Source organism: Gigantopelta aegis, chromosome 1, assembly GCF_016097555.1.
Source record: "Gigantopelta aegis isolate Gae_Host chromosome 1, Gae_host_genome, whole genome shotgun sequence".
NCBI classification, from domain to species: domain Eukaryota; kingdom Metazoa; phylum Mollusca; class Gastropoda; order Neomphalida; family Peltospiridae; genus Gigantopelta; species Gigantopelta aegis.
In genome coordinates, this window is record NC_054699.1 from 21,335,892 (window position 1) to 21,357,972 (window position 22,081).

At 38.0% G+C, this 22,081-nt stretch overlaps 1 protein-coding gene across 2 annotated transcripts in view; it reads right to left on the reverse strand.

Annotated features, from left to right (window-relative positions):
• Positions 1 to 8,396, reverse strand: part of LOC121372015 (zinc finger BED domain-containing protein 4-like) — a 21,626-nt gene extending 13,230 nt beyond the window's left edge. Inside the window, exon 1 of one of the 2 annotated variants that reach the window (XM_041498265.1) lies at positions 8,224 to 8,396. The gene's annotated coding sequence lies outside the window, so the exon portion shown is untranslated. Of the gene's footprint in view, positions 1 to 8,151 lie in introns of both variants that reach the window. The other variant, XM_041498256.1, reaches the window with a different exon arrangement.
• Between the last annotated feature and the right edge of the window lie 13,685 nt (positions 8,397 to 22,081).

Below are 22,081 nucleotides of genomic sequence, written 5' to 3' on the forward strand. Positions count from 1 at the left end.
TCTCTAAGACTATATATCAGAATTACAAATACTTGACATCCAATAAATCAATGTGCTCTAGTGGTGTCTTTAAACAAACAAACAAAAAAACAATCAGGTGTTTACTTATACGTATGTATTTTTACACACGCACACACATTTATTTCAACTTATTTTTGTGCGTATATCCAATTAAGGTTCAAGCAGACAGTCCTGGGCACACACCTCAGCTATCTGGGTTGTCTATCCAAGACAGTGGGTTAGTTGTTAGTTGGTTAGTGGTTAGTGAGAGAGAAGAGGGTGTAGTGGCATTACACTATCCATTGAGCCCTTAAGAACTCGCTTTGGGCTGGAGCCGGTACGAGGCTGCGAACCCTGTACCTACCAGCCTGTAGTCCGATGGCTTAACCACTGCACCACCGAGGCCGATTAGACACACACACACTCACTCACACACAGATACACACACACCACACACACACACAAACACACACACATACGTAAGTATGTATGTATGTATATGTATATGTATATGTATATGTATATGTATATGTATATGTACATGTATAAGAAAGGTATATGAACCCTCAGTGGTACTTTATTCAAATCTATGTAATAAAAAATCATACTTTAAAAAATAAAGAAATAGAAATCTACTCTGATTACTTAGATAATTGTTTAATTTTGTCTACGAAAGTAGATTTTTACTTTGAGGAAATAGACATTAGCCGAGAAGTGTGTAATTTGTATAACTACATCAGTGGATGACTAATGTTGTGTTGTTGTTATAATTATTTTTATTTAGGACAATTGTTGTTACAAATAATTATAATTTAAAGTAGTGGACAACATTTTTCTAATCGGTTTCACCTGTACTCATTTATACCAGTGGCGGCTCCAGAAAATCCATTGGGGGGGGGGGGGGGGGCAGTAACATGAGGTGGAATGCCAAGGAAACTTTGGGGGAGGTCTGGATGGGGATCGTAAAAAAATTAAAAATTAATATATAATAAAATTATAACTACCCCCACCCCCCACCTCCACCCCACCCCCACCCCTGTTGTTGTTTGTTTATTTATGTATGAAAATAAGTTGTACAGACGTGCATTACAATTTTGTCACGTTTAGATAACCGTAACCACTGGTGTAATATTCATCAAAATATCGGCGGGATTATCCCACAGAAGAAGAGCGTAGGAAAACAACAAACAACGACATTGATATACGCTACGTAACATTCAATTACACAATGTATTAACCACGCAGTACATTATTAAATTCTTGTTACATTAATATCTACAGTTTGAATATTTTTATATATACACCAGGACATTACTCGATGACGTAAAACCGTTTGCTCATGAATATTCAGTAGACGCTCAATAGTTGACGACTCTCAGTTCTACGATTTAGTCTCTCCCGATGTGTTGGCTGGTGTCTTCCAAGCATACGGAGGGGCGGGACGTAGCCTATAAGTCTAGTTAAGCTAGGGGACTTCGGTGCCTAATCCACCACAATTTGCAACACATTTATTGAGAGAGGTCTCTAAAACAGCATATTAAAAAGGCACCCAAATACACTTTGGGGAAATAGGTATAATTTGCATATATTCAATATGGCTATCAGAATGCCTGAAAACAACCTTTTTGACAATATAATAAGTTCTAAACAAGGGATTTTAGGGATTTTAAAGTTTAAAATATATTTACTTAAACATAGCGAAACTTTTAAATGATAAAACATTTACACGGGCACTTTCTTAATTTGCATAAATCCAATTTGCCCAAATCCTTGAAAATGTCTTATTGTTTTACTATATAAAACATCCAACGTGAACATTTTATTTGGTTTTAAAGTCAAGGTTAAGCTTTAAAGGCAAAACCTCTCATAGAACAGTTATCATTTATCATTACTGTGGTCATACATTGGTAAGTAAAGTAAAGTTTGTTTTATTTAACGACGCCACTAGAGCACATTGATTTTTAATCTTATTATTGGCTATTGGACGTCAAACATATGGTCATTCTGACACCGTTTTTAGAGGAAACCCGCTGTCGCCACATAGGCTACTCTTTTACGACAGGCAGCAAGGGATCTTTTATTTGCGCTTCCCACAGGCAGGATAGCACAAACCATGGCCTTTGTTGAACCAGTTATGGATCACTGGTCGGTGCAAGTGGTTTACACCTACCCATTGAGCCTTGCGGAGCACTCACTCATGGTTTGGAGTCGGTATCTGGATTAAAAATCTCATGCCTCGACTGGGATCCGAACCCCGTGCCTACCAGCCTATAGACCGATGGCCTAACCACGACGCCACCGAGGCCGGTGTAACGTGATATTTTGACTCCCATAGAATACTGATCCCCGGTCACTTTTCTACGGCATAAGGTGTCAGTTTTCTACAGGAGAAAAATGACTCCCAGCGGAAAAACCCGTTGTACTACGACCCCCACACGTTGAAAACTGACCACCATAGAATAACGACTCCTCTTGAAATCATACAAAATCTTCTTAATGAGATTTCAACAAGTTTCTATGTAAGTTATTTTGCTATAATATCTTAAGTTTACAGTCAATCCTCTATAAAACAACAACACATAAGGACCTTAAAAGTGGCCTCTGTCAATAGTATCATCAGTGACATTTTATATAGTTCAAAATAGATGCAAATATAATATGAATTGTGGGGTTCATTTATATAAAAGTGGTTGTTATGCCCATTCTCTGCATTCACCGCATCTTTTGCCAATACGGGAATCCCAATATGCGAGTTAAAAAAGTTTTAAACAAGTTTGATTATGTTTCCGTTGTTGCACATTGTTTACATACTTAGATACCCGTAAATTGTTCATGCCATAGCTGGGACTCGAACCTATGGCACCGAATCGCCCGCATCGAACGGGGCTGACCATTTTATCCAAAAGATAACTTTGCTTATCGTTTAAGACTCTCCCCTCCATTTACAAATGGACTAGGCCAGTACTTATGTTTACTTTACTCCATGAAAGGGGCGGGATCTAGCTCAGTCGGTTGAGCGCTCGCTTGGGGTGCCACGGTCACAGGATCAAACCTTCTCAGTGTAAGTCTACCATTGGGCCTTTTCCCGTTCCAACCAGTGCACCACGACTGGTATATCAAAGGCCGTGGTATGTACTGTCCTGTCTATGGGAAAGTGCACATAAAAGATCCCTTGCTGCTAATGGAAAAAGTAGCGGATTTCCTCTGACTACGTGTCACAAAAACCAAATGTTTGACATCCAATAGCCGAAAATTAACAATCAATGTGCTCTAGTGGCGTCTTTAAACGAAACAAACTTTCAACTTTACTCCATGAAAAATAACAAAACTAGTGGCTAGGTCATAGGCCTCAAGTATGGTAGGTACTGGGTTCGCATTTCAGTACTAGATTCAACCTAACTCAACTCGCTTAAACCCGATTAATAATTTCTGGCAAACCAATCAGCCAAATTTAATGAAACTTGGGTGTAATTATAAGGTATGGGAGCCCATTCAAACACACTAAAGATTTTGTAGATTCCCATTTTGTAGAACCCGACGAACCAGTGCCAGCCGACGCTGAGCGTCTGAACAGACTGAGCCAGTGGACCAGTCGACGCCGCAGTTGGACACAGCGATCTGCGAAACTCCACGGCGTGCGTCTCCCGTTCCATCCCCTTCGAGGCGGTCGGCGTCGAGCCCCCACCCCCGGGGGGCTCCGCCAAGACCCCTGTGGATGGTGCTGCTGCAAAGCGGAAGGCCGTCACCCCACCGAGTAGTGACCAGCCAGCCAAGTCCCGGCCTTTCGCGACCGCCCGGGGCAGGGACGCCGCCTGGAGCCTCGCCATCTCCAAGATCAAGGGCCAGTACGTTCGATACTTGGTCGGGCACACCTCAAGGCAATCTTGAGGGCAACTTTAAGAAGTTTCTTGACGGAGTTGAGTGTGCCATCCACGCCATGGAACTACGAGACGGGAAGTTTGGACTTGTGGTGACGTCGCGCCGGGATGATCTCTACAGACAGGGAATACTCTTCGAACAACATGGACAACTACACCGTCCACAGAGTACTGAAGATCATCGCCGGCGCCCATTACGTCGAGCTAGCCAAGACCTTGCCAGCCCACCGTTGGAGGAAACTGGTGCCAGAGTTCAACGCCAAGCACTTCATCTCGTCCTCGTAGTCGCCAGTCGTTCCAAGGGCTTAGTTGGACTTTAAAAATTTTAGCCGCCATTCAAAGGTTGGATTTTTTGTTGTTTTTTTGTGTGTTTTTTTGTAAACAGTCCGACGCACTTTATTTTGGCAGCCCGTCTAAATTGCTCAAATCACATTAAAACCCTTTCGGTCGAGCACTTTAATTTTATTCTTTGGACTTAAATTTTTGGCACATTTTGGCTTTAGGTCTTTGAATTAACTACTAAATTCGTATTCCAAATTCCGCCCACCGTAAACTCACCCCCCCCCCCCCCCCCGCCGGTCTGGACCGTATAGATCGGACTTTAAACTATTAGACCTCCGTTCAAAATTTTATGTCAAATTTACCTTTTTTTTTTTTTTTTTTTTAAATATTATTAAATAGTCCGATCCTCTCTTCTTTCTCTTATTTATTTTTGGACTGTCCTAAAATGCTCCAAATTATATAAATATTTTTTTTTTTTTTTTTTTTAATTCTATTAACTTTTTCACTAATAGCTATTTTCAAAATTCTGCTCATTTTCAACTCTATCCTCCACCCCCCCTCCCCTCTTCCCCCCCCCCCCCCCCCCCCCCCCCATCCCGAGTTAGGCCACCGATCTTATCGGAAGTCGGACTCTGGATGGGCGTGTTCGAAACCTTAGTGGTATATGGGCACGTTAAATTGTTAAAAGCAAGCAATCAAGCAAATTACTTTGACTGATTCGCAAAGTGGTCATCCGGTTTAATGTACAGCGTAGGTTACTTAGAAAATTGAATGTTCCGCAGCAAAATAAATGACATGGAAATTAAAAAACACTGTTGCATTACCGAATGGCCAATTTTCACAGGATTACCGGTTAGTCCAGGGTCCGGTTTAGACAGGTTTCACTGTAGTTTAACTCAGACAAGTTACTTAGAAAATTTAACGTTTCACAGCCAAATAAATGACACGGAAATTTAAAAACATTGTGGCATTACCGATTGCTGTGATTAATTGCTAGTGTAATGTGTATTTCAAAATGTTGTGTTATATTTGTGAAGGGACAGTGATCCAGTGCGTTGCCTGGAACGGGATCAGGCTAAAACGGAACCACTACCAAAACGGAACCATTTTTGTTGGCGAAAACGGAACCGATTGTGGCTATAACGGCACCTCACTGTATTGGCTGGAACGACACCACCAACATGCTGTCAGCCATGACTGATGGCAAACTGATGGTGTGGTACTACCCCAATGCCGCGTGGGTCGACCGAGATCTGCTCATGAAAACTCTCATTGAGAAAGATACCAGATGAGAAAAAGAACCTGTGTTTAATCATGAATAGCAAGTTGTAGGAGCACAGTGTTTCTGCCAGAAAGAAATTTTTGGGAATGGTGCTATGGAATTGAATGCAACCACAGTGAACAGGGGGTTTGGGGGACCTCCCCTAGAAAGAAAATGGGTTAAGTTTAGGGTTAGGGTTAAGAAAATCATACAGTAATAATAAGAGTAATTAATTTTGTCCAAATGTTAACTTTAAAACAATTAAATCTGCCAAAAAAATTGTGTATGGCGCCATACCCTTTTTATCCTCTGACAGAAATCCTGCGAGTCAGCGGGATGTAACTGTGTTAGAGTGCTCGCTTGAGGTGTGATAAGTTCCAGAATCTATTGCTCTGAATGAAGTTTTTTCCTCCATCCCAACTGAAGTTAGTTTGTTTTGTTTAATGACACCACTAGAGCACATTGATTTATTAATTATCGGCTATTGCATGTCAAACATTTGATAATTCTGACATGTAGTCTTAGGGAGGAAACCTGCTACATTTTTCCATTAGTAGCAAGGGAATATTTTATATGCACCATCCCACATACAGGATAGCACATACCACAGCCTTTATTACACCAGTTGTGGATCACTGGTTGGAACGAGAAATCGCACAGTGGGGATCGATCATAAACACGGTAACCAGGCGAGCACTTCACCACTGAACTACATCCTGCCCCCCCCCCCATTCCAACTAGTGTCCTGTGAATGGTACATCAAAGGTTATGGTATGTACAGTCTTGCCTATGGGAAAATTGCATATAAAAGATCCCTTGATGCTTTATTGGTATTCTCTTTGGCTTTAATCCTACAGGACATTTGCAAATTCAATAGCACCAAAACTAACCCTCGCCAGCTACCGACCCTGGTTGATCTGCCTGTGCTCTGTTGTATATGCCAGCGTGGACAACCCCATCTCCCGCCCACCCCCCCAACCCTTTTCCTGTCCTGGACGGAGGAGCTTGCCGAGGTCAACACCTGCGCCCATGACCATCCAACAGGCCGGATAGCACATACCACGGCCTTTGATATACCAGTCGTGGTGCACTGGCTGGAACGAGAAATAGCTGAATGGGCCCACCGATGGTGACCGATCCCAAACCGACCACGCATCAAGCGAGCGCTTTACCACTGGCCTATGTCTAGCCCCTGTTTAATGTAACAAGACCGATTCCTAAAAGTCATATCAAATCAATTTTTTTTTTAACAGATGTCTTTCCTTTTCTTTGCATTTTCAGTATATTTAAAATAGAATGTTGACCATCTACCATGAAACTCTTAAAAACCGGACCCTCTGTAAAACGTAATTCCCTCAAGACCAAACATTTTTCACGGTCCATTTTTACATAACCATACAGAATAGAACCTCTCTAACCCAGATACCCCTTAAAACTGGACTTTTTACTTGTTTTTACTTGGTCCCATTGGTGTCCAGTTTAGAGACGTTTCCACTGTACTAACCAGGGCTAGCTCTGGCACTCGCCAAATTCGCCAAATGTGAATTTTGAAAGCAGTTGGCAAATTTTATTTTAATTTGGCAAAATAATTTTATGTAATATAATTGACATTTTTTAAAGAAAATAACTTGATTGCTGCCATTTTTGAAGTTTAATAAACAATTTGGCGAAATGTTTTGCTCACCCGGAGCTAGTTCTGCTAACATACGTGAGTTTGTTTACAGTATACTAGATATCTTCTAAAGATAACCTATTGGAAAATAACTTTGCATTCTGCTGATATGTAATCAAACTGTATATTTCCATCTGATTTTGTTTGTTTCAGCGAGTTCGGCAAGAATCCCCAACTGTACGGTTTCGGAAACACCTGATTTTACGCCGCGCCGTCAGCACGCTCATCTCCCAGTATCCCAGCATTCTCCACGGCTATGTCAATGGAGGACGCTGGCCTGATGCTCTCCGTCTGTGTCGCTTTTTTTTTAAATTTATTTATTTATATTATTATTATTAATTACAGATATAGAGAGACTGTTTCATGTTTTTTTTTTTCAAATACTATTTTTATGTCAACGCAATTCGTGAAAATATGATTTTCACACATCACGAGTTGACATAAAAATTGTATTCGAAAAAAAACAATGAAATGTTCTCTTTATTATATATAGAGGATACTCCCCGAGTGTCTTGTGATATCATAATTTATCAGCATGACTTCATACAAGTATGAAATCCGAGGCTTGCCAAGGATTTTTATACTTTCATCAACAAATGCTGATAAATTATGATATCACAAGACACAAGGGGGGTATTCTTTTGTCACTATATTTGACAGTGGTAGACTCGTTAACTAGCAGAACGACAGTGACGTGACATCACTAATGATAGGTTTAGCGCTGAAACATAACACAGTTACTTAACAAAAGAAGCGATATCTCCCAGAATATCGCAAGAGATATTGCAAATTATAGTGCCAGCGATATCTCCTACAAAAGCTTTTAATGGATGATAAACATCTTTCCTCATTTTTGACAAGATCTTCTTTTTTTATTTTTTTATTATAAGCTATCGAAAACATGTAATGTCATGATATAGATCTATTTGTTTTGGTAGAAATTTTGTCAGAATTTACTGACCATGGACTTTTTAAAAGAAGTATGAATCAAAATTACCATTATTTAATTATTAGGTAAATTAATATATTTTTTTAATAATACTGCTGTAAAAACATACCTGATAATGTGATCATCCAAAACACAACAAAGCTTAAACTTGAAGCGAACGTGAAGTAAAATTTTAACTTACACTCAGTGATAGGATATTGTGTCACAATTATTTGGCTTTGTACCCAATCAGTTTCAAGTATTCTACCGACATTACACTTCACATCCATTTTTATAGGTACTATTTTTAAAATTAATTATTTATTTATTTTTCAAATACAGTCATTTGCATTTGGAATCATAGAAGTAAAAACAATGAAGTGACACTGGCCTTAATAATCAGATTGCAATAAGTTACAAGGGAGATAATTGAATCATGAACTTGTTCACAAAAATATAAATATGATTTTATATTTCTTTTCACAGTAACTAAAATACAGTGAACATATGACTTTTCACTGAATATCACTTTTATGGTTTATGTAGATCTATATATTTCATTGCTACATGTATGTATATAATAAACCCTGTTACAAGTAACTGCTCCAATCCAGGGGAAAAGGGAATGATGTGGTAAATATTATATCTTATTATTAACATACTTACTCTGTTGTTATTAGGTTTGGAACGTAGCCCAGTGGTAAAGCACTTGCTTGATGCATGGTCAGTTTAGGATCGATCCCCATCAGTGAGCTCATTGGGCTATTTCTTGTTTTAGCCAATGCACCACGACTGGTATGACAAAGGATGTGGTATGTGCTATCCTGGCTGAGATGGTTCATATAAAAGATCCCTTGCTACTGATGGAAAAATGTAGCGGGTTTCGTCTGAAGACTACATGTCAGCATTAACAATTGTTATTCGATATCCAATAACTGATGATTAATTAATTAATGTATTCTAGTGTTGTTAAACAAAAGAAACTTTAACTTTACAACAACAAAAAAGTCTTATCTTTCCAACATGAAAAATGTGATACAGAAAAAATTAAAAGACAGCAGAGGGTTTTGTGGCTGTTACTATCTAAGTGTTCCATTTTTTCATTCTATCGTTATTAATAAATTTTAGCTTCCAACAGAAATCTTGTGCTGAAATTCATTCCCAATCTCTTGTAGGAAGAAATGTTATGGGCCTGCCTGGCTGCTATGGCAACCTATGCTAAGGAGCTCATGACAGCTGAGGTGGCATATGCTGCAATTAAAGAGGTGAGTAGGAATTTCGTTTTAGTTCAGGGTTCAAATTTGATCATGTCATTGACAGCAGTACCAAAGTTGTCCTCCTTATTTGACGTTGTGCACCCAAAATCGAACATTGTCGATGGCAAGAAAAATGTGGTACACTACCTGGTTTGTCACTGCCCTTCCCATACATACCATGTTGTATATGTAACCTTAATAATCTGTTTGGCGAAACAACTTGTGAAAGAATTTTTATCTTTGATTTTTAGTAACCAAACATGCTTGCTTGCGCTCAGTTTTGGCTTGGTGCTCTTCTATCTTGCCTTGGTGCCCTAATTTTTTTTATTAAAGTGAAGTCAACACTTGCTGTGCCCTCCCTCCCTCCCACCCCCCAAAAAACCCCCCAAACAAAACAATTTGACACCTGTAGGTAAATATGTGTGACCACATCTGTAACAAAAAAGGAAGGACAATTACAAAATATGTTTCAGCATAATTTGATAATCGATGGTTATGAAAGGTAGATGTTGATATATTTTAGTTCAAAGGTACATATAACAACAGGAATGTTTAACATGTAATACAGGGGTGGGACATAGCCCAGTGGTTAAGAACTTACTTGATGTGTAGTCAGTCTAGGATCGATCCCGTCGGTGGACCCATTAGTTAATAGTTGGTGGTTATGAAAGGTAGATGTTGATATATTTTAGTTCAAAGGTACATATAACAACAGGAATCTTTAACATGTAATACAGGGGTGGGACATAGCCCAGTGGTTGAGAACTTACTTGATGTGTGGTCAGTCTAGGATCGATCCCGTCGGTGGACCCATTAGTTAATAGTTGGTGGTCATGAAAGGTAGATGTTGATATATTTTAGTTCAAAGGTACATATAACAACAGGAATCTTTAACATGTAATACAGGGGTGGGACATAGCCCAGTGGTTAAGAACTTACTTGATGTGTAGTCAGTCTAGGATTGATCCCGTCGGTGGACCCATTAGTTGATAGTTGGTGGTCATGAAAGGTAGATGTTGATATATTTTAGTTCAAAGGTACATATAACAACAGGAATCTTTAACATATAATACAGGGGTGGGACATAGCCCAGTGGTTAAGAACTTATTTGATGTGTAGTCAGTCTAGGATCGATCCCGTCGGTGGACCCATTAGGCTATTTCTCGTTCCAGCCTGTGCACCACAGCTGTGGTATCGAAGGCTGTGGTATGTACTACCATCCTTGCTGCTAATGGAAAGATGTAGCAGGTTTTCTCTCAGACTATATGTAAAAAATTACCAAGTATTTGACATTCAGTAGCCAATGATTAATAAATCATTGTGCTCATGTTGTGTCATTAAAAAGAAATTAAAACAAATTTGATGAGAATTAATTCTATTTTAAAAAAAATTCATGATACTATTTCGGTCATTAAAATAAAATAGACCAGACTGCAAGTAACAGAAATAATATTTGCCTTATGATGTAATGTATCAAAAATAATTAATAAATATATTATTTCAAACAACAGGTACCTATTAAAGCATGTGCTCCTTTGAAATTTTACATTACGTCATTTAAAAAAACAGTTTTCTGTAAAAGACATTATGCCAAATCTGTACTTATTTTCACAGACGCTGTCATGTATGTACATTTTTTTAACTTACGAGCATGCTTAAAAACTATATGGTCACCTATCCTATTAGTATTATAATATTATTAGTCCCCTACCAGTCCAACCGGAGGGGACTATAGGTTTCATCTCCGTCCTTCTGTCTGTCGATCGGTCAATGAAGTTTCATGGTAATTTACCCACTTTTCAGAGTTATGGCCCTTGCATTTAGGAGATATGAAAAATTATTGAGACCGGTAGGGGACATGTATTGCTTTAGCATTACTCTCAAAATGCTTGTTTTATTTTCTTTGAATCGTGTTGTCTCCAATTAATTAAGAAGAGTTGAATGTGGCTCAGTGATTAAGTACTCATCTGAGTTATGATGGGTTTTGGATCAGAAGCCCTGTGTGAACGTGCTGGTTTTTGTTATAATTATGCTCTCTGATCAATGGGGAAGTGCGTATTACATCCATTTCCAGGGGATGGGGTGGGGGGCTAGAAGTAGCCCAGTGGTAAAGTGCTTTCTTGATGCACAGTCGGGTTTGGGATCGATCCCTGTCAATGGGTCCATTGGGCCATTTTTCTTTCCAGCCAGTGCACTACGACTGGTATATCAAAGGCCATGGTATGTACTTTCCTGTCTGTTGGATGGTGCATATAAAAAGATCCCTTGCTACTAATGGAAAAAATTTAATGGGTTTCCTCTCGAAGACTATATGTCAAAATTACCAAATGTTTGACATGCAATAGCCAGGTGTGGGAATTCTCTCATGGAACATTTCGTGTCCTCACATTTTAATTATTTTTGCCTCCAAAATGTGTCAGATGGCACAGATTTTAACCTAGGATTTCCAGGACCCCTCTAGATTTTCTCTTTTTTACAGTTCACTAAGTCCCACCCCTGAATAGCTGATGATTAATGAATCAATGTGCTCTATTGGTGTCGTTAAACAAAACAAACTTTTAACAAACGTTTTTACAGGGGATAGTATTTCAAAAGCTTAGGTAACTGGAAGTTGGTTAACGCGATTTTTACCTAGGTAACTGATTGTTCGAATACATGTATAGTGAAACCTGTGTAAACAGGACCCTGAACAGACAGGAATCCTGTAAAAACAGCCAAGTTTCATAAGACAAATTTTCCAAATTGTAAAATGTGACCCTCTTAACACCAGAGCCCGGTAACACAAAGCACTTTTATCCACTTAAGTTAGACATACGTCACACATTATGTATGGTGTATGTCCGATGTAAGTGTTAAGAAGGAAGGAAGGAAGGAAGGAAATATTATATTTAACAACACACTCAACACATTTTATTTACAGTTATATGGCATCGGACATATGGTTAAGGACCACACAGATATAGAGATTGAAAACCCGCTGTCGCCACTTCATGGGCTATTTTTTTCGATTAGCAGCAAGGGATCTTTTATATGCACCATCCCACAGACAGGATAACACATACCACAGCCTTTGATGTACCAGTCGTAGTGCACTGGCTGGAGTGAGTGCTTTATGTTACCGGGCCCAGATCCTATCTAAATCAGATAAATAGTAGGTCCCTAGATTGATCCGATTTAGACTGGTTTCACTGTATTAAATTTGTGTACGGTAACCTAATCACTAACCAGTTTGCGACTCTTATGAATTTAATAGAGTGAAACTAACACATGAAAAAAACATTGGCTCACAATTAATATTGTGTCCATCGTTTCTGTTATTTGCTAGGAATAGTGTATGTGGGGTTAGCAGGTTTTGTCCCGCTCTTTACCAAGTGTCAAACTAATCACGTTGGAGACCAGATAGCTGTAGGTTAAATTATGCTGGGGTTTTGATAAGTAAGCCTTCTTCTCCTTTCCTTTTGATTAATTATGGGTTGTTAATTGTGACAGCACATTTAAAATAGCACCGCCTACAGGGCTCGAAAATCTCCCAAAAAATTTGTGGACCAAAAAATAATGGTTGTTGGTAAATTATGGTTAAAATTGTCACAATATTCTGGGCCTAATCTGATTTCAAAAACAAATTTACGAGCAAAATTTTAATGTGGAATACAAATGTTAATAGTAGCTCATATGTTATAGCTCTGAAGAAGATCACCCACATAATATTATTTGGGCAACTAACGCCATTATTTTTATAATATTTAAGTCACCCAAACAGAACATTGGTCACATTTGGCGACCTGGCCACAGGTCGTTTTGAGCCCTGCCATACTGTCTTGATCAGAAAACATTTTAATTACACAGGCTTGAAACAAGTAGTTACAATACTGAAAAATATTTTAGTGCCGTATCAGTCTATTATTGAACATGTACTCAGTCTGTCAAAATATGATGTTGACTCAGTCTTTGTAGATTATTAAACAAATTCGGCTCAGTCTTTGTAAATTTTGGTAATGATTACTCTGACTTAGTCTTTATAGTCAATTCCATCTAGAACTGATTTTTAAAATGATTATGAAATGTTGAAGTTTATTTGCAGTATATACTACAGGCCCTCATCTAGCCAGTGAAATGGAGGTTTTTTTTGTGCCAAAACAAGTAAAAATTGCCATAATATTCTGAGCCTAATTCAATTTCAAGAACAAAAATCCCACAACAAACATCAAGACACCAACTTGTTTAGTGTCATTGCTCACATATCACCTCAAGTGTGGGCCCTATATTGTACATCAGCACAATATTGTGCCCTTTGCAGTGACCAGTCTTGTTACTAATAATTACTTTCATTTATCAGTTATATAATACTATCATGTTTTAATGAAAATATAAAAAAATTCTTTACCGGAAGTAGTATATTTGATACGGAAAAGAATAGTTCCTTGTATATAATTCTAGCTCATTTTATTTATGGTATATATGGCATCAGACATATGGTTAAGGACCACACAGATATTGAGAGGGGAAACCCACTGTCGCCACTTCATGGATTCCTCTTTTCGATTAGCAACAAGGGATTTTTTATATGCACCATCCCACAGACAGGATAGTACATACCATGGCCTTTGTTACACCAGTTGTGGAGCACTGGCTGGAACAAGAGATAGCCCAACGAGTCCACCGACAGGGATCGATCCTAGACTGACCATGCATCGAGTGAACGCTTTACAACTGGGCTATGTCCCGGCCGCTTTTCATAAGAGATATGTCAGTGTATGAATGAGTCATATTTAAGTGTATATTTAAAAATATACTGTTATTAGTCTCCTACCGGTCCAGCCGAAGAGAACTAGGATTTTTTATCTCTGTCCTGTCTCTCTGTCTGTCTGTCGGTCCATCTGCCCATCTGTCCCACATACCTGTAGTTTTCCGGATGTTTTGTTTTGACAATGCCTTGACATATTGAGCTGAAATTTTGTGTATAGCTTTATTATGTACTGCTACATATTAAGTTTGACTTTCATGGCGATTTACCCATTTTTTACAGTTATGGCCATTAAACTTGGGAGTTACAAAATATTTTATGGCAATGCCTCAAGATATTGAGATGACATTTTGTATATAGCATTATCATGTACTTTTACAGATGAAGTTTAACTTTCAAGGTGATTTACCAATTTTTTTCACAGTTATTCAGTGTTCGAGATTAATGGTATCCCGATATCCCGGGGATACCAGAATTTAATTTTGGATACCAGACTTCAAGAACCCAGTATCCCACCGGGATACCATATATTACTAAATTCTTAGGTGGAATACCAGATTTTGAAATGTTAGTATCCAACTGGGATACTGCCCCAAAATTTTAATCTCGAACACTGGTTATTGCCCTTGAATTTAGGAGATGCGAAAATTTGTTGGTCCTGTAAAAGTTTGTTTTGTTTAACAAGACCTCTAGAGCACAGTGAATTATTAATCATCGGCTGTTGGATGTCAAACATATGGTTATTCTGACATAGTCTTCAGAGACGAAACCCGCTACATTTTTCCATTTAAGCAGCAAGGGATCTTTTATATGCACCATCCCACAGACAGGATAGCACATACTACGGCCTTTGATATACCAATTGTAGTGTACTGGCTGGAATGAGAAATAGCCCAGTGGGCCAACCATGCATCAAGTAAGCACTTTACCACTGGGCTACATGCCATCCCTGTTGCGCCTGTAAGGGACATACATGCAGAGATGCCAACCATTACGAATTTGGTGGAATCATTACAGATTTAAAGCATCTATTACGATTGTCTTGTTTGAAATTCCGGTTTTTGATATACCAGTTGTGGTGCACTGGCTGAAACAAGAAATAGCCAGGTCATGTATACACTGGACACATTTTTCCTGAATTGGTCATGTATTTGTAACTATATGTATCGGTGATTATTGAATACAAAACACTTTATTCAGTGTTAAAAACGAATCTTGTCACCACCACAGTTAAAGTTCAAGTTTGTTTTGTTTAACGACACCACTAAATTATTAACCATTGGCTGTTGGATGTCAAACATTTGGTAATTTTAATGTTTTGTTCTGAAGTGGAAACCCATTACATTTTTACCATTAGTATGAAGGGATCCTTTATATGCTCCATCCCACAAACAAGATAGCACAACCTTTGATATATCAGTAGTGGAGCACTGGCTGGAACGACAAATAGCCCAATGAGAGAGATCGATTCTAGACCAACCGCTCATCAAACAAGCGCTTTACTATTGGGCTACGCCACCATAGAGGCTGTTTCTTTAAAACATCATCTACTGACTAGTTATTTGTGATGTACAATATTTTCAGCACCTTTCTGTAAATCTGGTTACATAATTATAATATTATGCAGGGTTTGAAACTCGCCAAAAAATATGGTCAGTGTTCGAGATTAAAAATGTGGGGCAGTATCCCAGTTGGATACTAACATTTCAAAATCTGGTATCCCACCTGAGAATTTAGTTTTCCACTTAAATGAAATTAAAAAATAACATCGTAACAAACTTAAACGACACTGTTCTCATTCCCAGTCTATTGCTAAGCCACAATCAAAATCACGGAATTCGTAAAATTTGCAATAAAATGGAATTTGTAAAAAGATTTGCTGCATCTATTTTTGCATAATTTAGCCGTAATCTATAAGTGTTTCCGACATTACTAATGTTAAACCTACCTGTATCAATTTTCTGTAGATGTAGAATCAATATCTGAAATAAAATTTGAAGGGAGGAAACATCCAACAAAACAATAGCAACTTAGTGGTTCCCAGTCTATTGCTTCACCAGCAAATGAAGACTTTCATTGTTTCAGTGAAAAGTAAAAACTCAGGATTAATTAAACCAACAACATTATATGATATGCTGGTGGGATACTGGGTTCTTGAAGTCTGGTATCCAAAATTAAATTCTGGTATCCCTGGGATATCGGGATACCGTTAATCTCGAACACTGATGGTGGCCCCAAATATAATAATGCATGTTGGTAAATTATGGTAAGCGAACCATGAGCAAGATTTTAATCTGGAATACAAATATTAATAGGTGTTCATATGTTATAACTCTAAAGAAGATAATATTATTTGGGCGACTAACGCCATTATTTTTTAATAATTAAGTCACTCAAACAGGACATTGGTTGCATTTGGCGACCTGGCCACAGGCTGTTTCGAGCCCTGTTATGTAGGTTAATTTGTTACTAAAGGTTATCCGGTTGCAGAATGTTATTAACCGTAAAATCAATTTTGCAGAAGACATACTATGTCATTTATTTATATACCTTGGCAGGTAAACATATAATCCTGTAGGTATATGTACTTTTATTTGTTGATTATTAGTGAAAGCGAGACAGACATGCATTCCACTTATTCCATATTTCCTTCCGAGTCGTAGAAATGTTTTCGTGTAGTGTCTAGTTATTTGTACAATCCAGCTATTCAGTGCATAAGCTTACACCGTCTATACCATAGCCTGTTGCAATAACGGAAAGCTTTTAACCAATTAAAATCCATGTGCTTTGTGTACAACTTGCCAGGGAGATTGTTAACTTTGTAAATCTGTTTACAATCTGCTACAGGGGAATTAAGATTATTTTCAATTACATTTGTAGTTCGTATGAGGTTTGTCTCAATTTTTTTAAAATATTTTTTGGACGGTACTGTTAATTGTTGTTCTCGTGTTGGTGCAGTCATATTATCTTGTGGGTCTGATCACAGAGTTTGCATTCTTTCTGTAATGTGTATTTATTTTGCTGATGAATTACTCACAAGTTTTGCATTTTTTTCTTCCTTGTGCACAGGACTAACAAAAGCTAAGAATGTATAAGGTGTGCATAATGCATTAAAAGCTGTATGGAAACGGGAGTCATTTGGTCGTCACGGTTTTCTTGGATAATGGCTGTTCAAGAATAGATCAAATAGATTGTGGGGAGGGGAGGGGATGGGGAGGGGAGGGGATGGGGAGGGTTAGGGAAGCCAATACCCTGCCAGGGCTGATCTCAGGGATAGAAATAAGCAGAAAGTTTCACTAGTCCAACGAACAAGTACAACTAGAAATCTACTTCTCTGTCAATAGTTTGACTTGTCCAAATATGTGGTTTACTTTATTCAAGTTTTTGATTGTTCAAAGTAAAATTGCATCGAACATATTTACTTGTCCACAGGACAACCATTGAGGCACATTTTGCTTGTCCAAGCCGATTTTCACTTGATAGGACAAACAAACAATTTTTAAGTGCTTATTTTGAACATTGGATTGAACATGTCAGCAAATATTTTGCCAAATTATCTTTTAAACTTCCAAATTTATTGTTATTTTGTAACAAAATATATATTATTACATGAAATTATGTCGCCAAATTAAAATAAAATTCGCCAATTGTTTTTAAAATTCGCAGTGGTAAATAGGAAGTCACACAAATTACGCCACTATTCAAGAGCATTAACTCAATGGTACTTTTTCCTTTTAGCCAAAAAGCAATTTAATGCAGGATTTTCAATATTTTTTAAATATAAAATTGAAAGAAAGAAAGAAATGTTTTATTTAACGATGCACCCAACACATTTTATTTATGGTTATATGGCGTCAGACACATGGTTAAGGACCACACAGATATTGAGAGAGGAAACCCGCTGTGCACCACTTCACGGGCTACTTTTTTCGATTAGCAGCAAGGGATCTTTTATATGCACCATCCTACAGACAGGGTAGTACATACCACAGCCTTTGATATACCAGTCATGGTGCACTGGCTGGAACGAGAAATAGCCCAATAGGCCCACCGACAGGGATCGATCCCACACTGACTGTGCATCGAACGAACGCTGTACCACTGGGCTACGTCCCGCCCCTATAAAGTTGAAATAATGTTAATAGAAAATGAAAATATACGTAATGTCATCATCTCCTGGTATTTGGCAACAACCTGGGGAAAACATTTTTGTTGTCTGATTTTAACTTTACTTTATCATAAAGTTAACATTTAAGAAGTGGGCGGGATTTAGCTCAGTCGTTATAGAGCACTTACCTGAGATGTTTTGGTCATAGGGTCGTTTTCTTGGTGGACCCATTCTTATATTGTGTTTTTTTTTCCTGTTCCAACTTTTAAAAAAAGGTGTGGGGTTTTTTGTGGGTTTTTTTCAATGACACCACTAGAGCACATTGATTTATTAATCATCAGCTATTGGATGTCAAACATTTGGTAATTTGTACATATAATCTTACATTTTTTCATTAGTAGCAAGGATCTTTTACATGTACCATCCCACAGACAGGATAGCCAAAACCACGGCCTTTGATATATCAGTCGTGGTGCACTGGTTGGAACGAGAAATAGCCAAATGGGCAGGGGTTCTAGAATATGGTCAGTGGTTTTTGGATTCGGGCCAATAAAAGTTACTAAGTGCGATCCCGATGGCAAGTGGTAAAAAAGAAAATAATAATTTAAAAAATCTACAATGCTATGATCGTATAAAAACAAAAGAAACATCTAGTGTATAATATGATGGTTGATTTTGTATGTAATGTGATGGTGAATGCTAGTATATAATGTGATGGTGAATGCTAGTATGTAGTGTGATGGATGATGCTAGTATGTAATGTGATGGTTGATGCTAGTATGTAATGTGATGGTTGATGCCATACATCATGTGATGGTTGATGGTGACATATAGTGTGATAGTTGATGCTGTATGTAACAAGATGGTTGATCTTTAAATGTATAAAAACAAAAGAAACATCTACAAGTGACTTCTTTCAATTTGCTATCACATACAATATTTCACTAACAAAAAGTTGGCAACCAGTAATCTTTGACCCATCCGTGACATCAGTATACCTACCGATGTAACTTTATTCAAGTTATAAAGTGTAAACACTGAAAAAACTAAAGTTACTCTGGAACCCAAAGATTTGTTAGTACTCTAATATTAATAGTAGTACAGTGCAAGCATAATATGCAAAACGGTAACCAGTCACCATATACGTTTGCAAAATTTTAAATGTGTAAATTATCAATTTAATTTATGAAATATCGCATAATCATGTGATGGTTGATCGTGACATATAGTGTGATGTTTTTTTTCTGTATGTAATGTGATGGTTGATGCTAGTATGTAATGTGATGGTTGATGCCATACATCATGTGATGGTTGATGATGACATATATTGTGATGGTTGATTCTGTATGTAATGTGGTGGTGAATGCTAGTATGTAATGTGATGGTGAATGCTAGTGTGTCTTGTTATGGTGAATGCTAGTATGTAATGTGATGGTAAATGCTAGTATGTAATGTGATGGTGAATGCTAGTGTGTGATGTGGTGGTGAATGCTAGTATGTAATGTGATGGTTGAAGCTAGTGTATAATGTGATGGTTGATTTTGTATGTAATGTGATGGTGAATGCTAGTATGTAATGTGATGGTGAATGCTAGTATGTAATGTGATGGTTGATGCTAGTATGTAATGAGATGGTTGGTGCTAGTATGTAATGAGATGGTTAATGCCAGTATGTAATGAGATGGCTGGTGCTAGTATGTAATGAGATGGTTAATGCCAGTATGTAATGAGATGGTTGGTGCTAGTATGTAATGAGATGGTTAATGCCAGTATGTAATGAGATGGTTGGTGCTAGTATGTAATGAGATGGTTGGTGCCAGTATGTAATGAGATGGTTGGTGCTAGTATGTAATGAGATGGTTGGTGCCAGTATGTAATGAGATGGTTGATGCTAGTATGTAATGAGATGGTTGATGCTAGTATGTAATGAGATGGTTGATGCTAGTATGTAATGAGATGGTTAATTAGTATGTAATGAGATGGTTGGTGTTAGTATGTAATGAGATGGTTGGTGCTATAGTATGTAATGAGATGGTTGGTGCTAGTATGTAATGAGATGGTTAATGCCAGTATGTAATGAGATGGTTAATGCCAGTATGTAATGAGATGGTTAATGCTAGTATGTAATGAGATGGTTGGTGCTAGTATGTAATGAGATGGTTGGTGCTAGTATGTAATGAGATGGTTAATGCCAGTATGTAATGAGATGTTTAATGCCAGTATGTAATGAGATGGTTAATGCTAGTATGTAATGAGATGGTCGGTGCCAGTATGTAATGAGATGGTCGGTGCCAGTATGTAATGAGATGGTCGGTGCCAGTATGTAATGAGATGGTCGGTGCCAGTATGTAATGAGATGGTCGGTGCCAGTATGTAATGAGATGGTCGATGCCAGTATGTAATTAGATGGTTGGTGCTATTATGTAATGAGATGGTCAATGCTAGTATGTAATCAGATGGTTGATGCTAGTATGTAATGAGATGGTTATGTTTGGTGGTAGTATGTAATGAGATGGTTGGTGCCAGTATGTAATGAGATGGTCAATGCTAGTATGTAATGAGATGGTTGATGCTAGTATGTAATGAGATGGTTATGGTTGGTGCTAGTATGTAATGAGATGGTTAATGCCAGTATGTATTGAGATGGTTGGTGCCAGTATGTAATGAGCTGGTTGGTGCCAGTATGTAATGAGATGGTTAATTCCAGTATGTAATGAGATGGTTAATTCCAGTATGTAATGAGATGGTTGGTGCCAGTATGTAATGAGATGGTTGGTGCCAGTATGTAATGAGATGGTTGATGCTAGTATGTAATGAGATGGTTGATGCTAGTATGTAATGAGATGGTTGATGCTAGTATGTAATGAGATGGTTGATGCTAGTATGTAATGAGATGGTTAATGCTAGTATGTAATGTGATGGTGAATGCTAGTATGTAATGTGGTGGTTAATGCTAGTATGTAATGAGATGGTTGAATGCTAGTGCCAGTATGTAATGAGATGGTTGGTGCCAGTATGTAATGAGATGGTGAATGCTAGTATGTAATGCTATTATGATGGTGAATGCTAGTATGTAATGAGATGGTTGATGCTAGTATGTAATGAGATGGTTGGTGCTAGTATGTAATGAGATGGTTAATGCCAGTATGTAATGAGATGGCTGGTGCTAGTATGTAATGAGATGGGTTAATGCTAGTATGTAATGAGATGGTTGGTGCAGTATGTAATGAGATGGTTAATGCCAGTATGTAATGAGATGGTTGGTGCTAGTATGTAATGAGATGGTTGGTGCCAGTATGTAATGAGATGGTTGGTGCTAGTATGTAATGAGATGGTATGGTGTGCTAGTATGTAATGAGATGGTTGATGCTAGTATGTAATGAGATGGTTGGTGCTAGTATGTAATGACATGGTTGATGCTAGTATGTAATGAGATGGTTAATTAGTATGCAATGAGATGGTTGGTGTTAGTATGTAATGAGATGGTTGGTGCTAGTATGTAATGAGATGGTTGGTGCTAGTATGTAATGAGATGGTTAATGCCAGTATGTAATGAGATGGTTAATGCCAGTATGTAATGAGATGGTTAATGCCAGTATGTAATGAGATGGTTAATGCTAGTATGTAATGAGATGGTTGGTGCCAGTATGTAATGAGATGGTTAATGCCAGTATGTAATGAGATGGTTAATGCCAGTATGTAATGAGTTGGTGCCAGTATGTAATGAGATGGTTGGTGCCAGTATGTAATGAGATGGTTGGTGCCAGTATGTAATGAGATGGTTGGTGCCAGTATGTAATGAGATGGTTGGTGCCAGTAGGTAATGAGATGGTTGGTGCCAGTATGTAATGAGATGGTTGGTGCCAGTATGTATGAGATGAGATGGTAATGAGATGGTGCCAGTAATGAGATGTGCCAGTATGTGAGATGGTTGGTGCCAGTATGTAATGAGA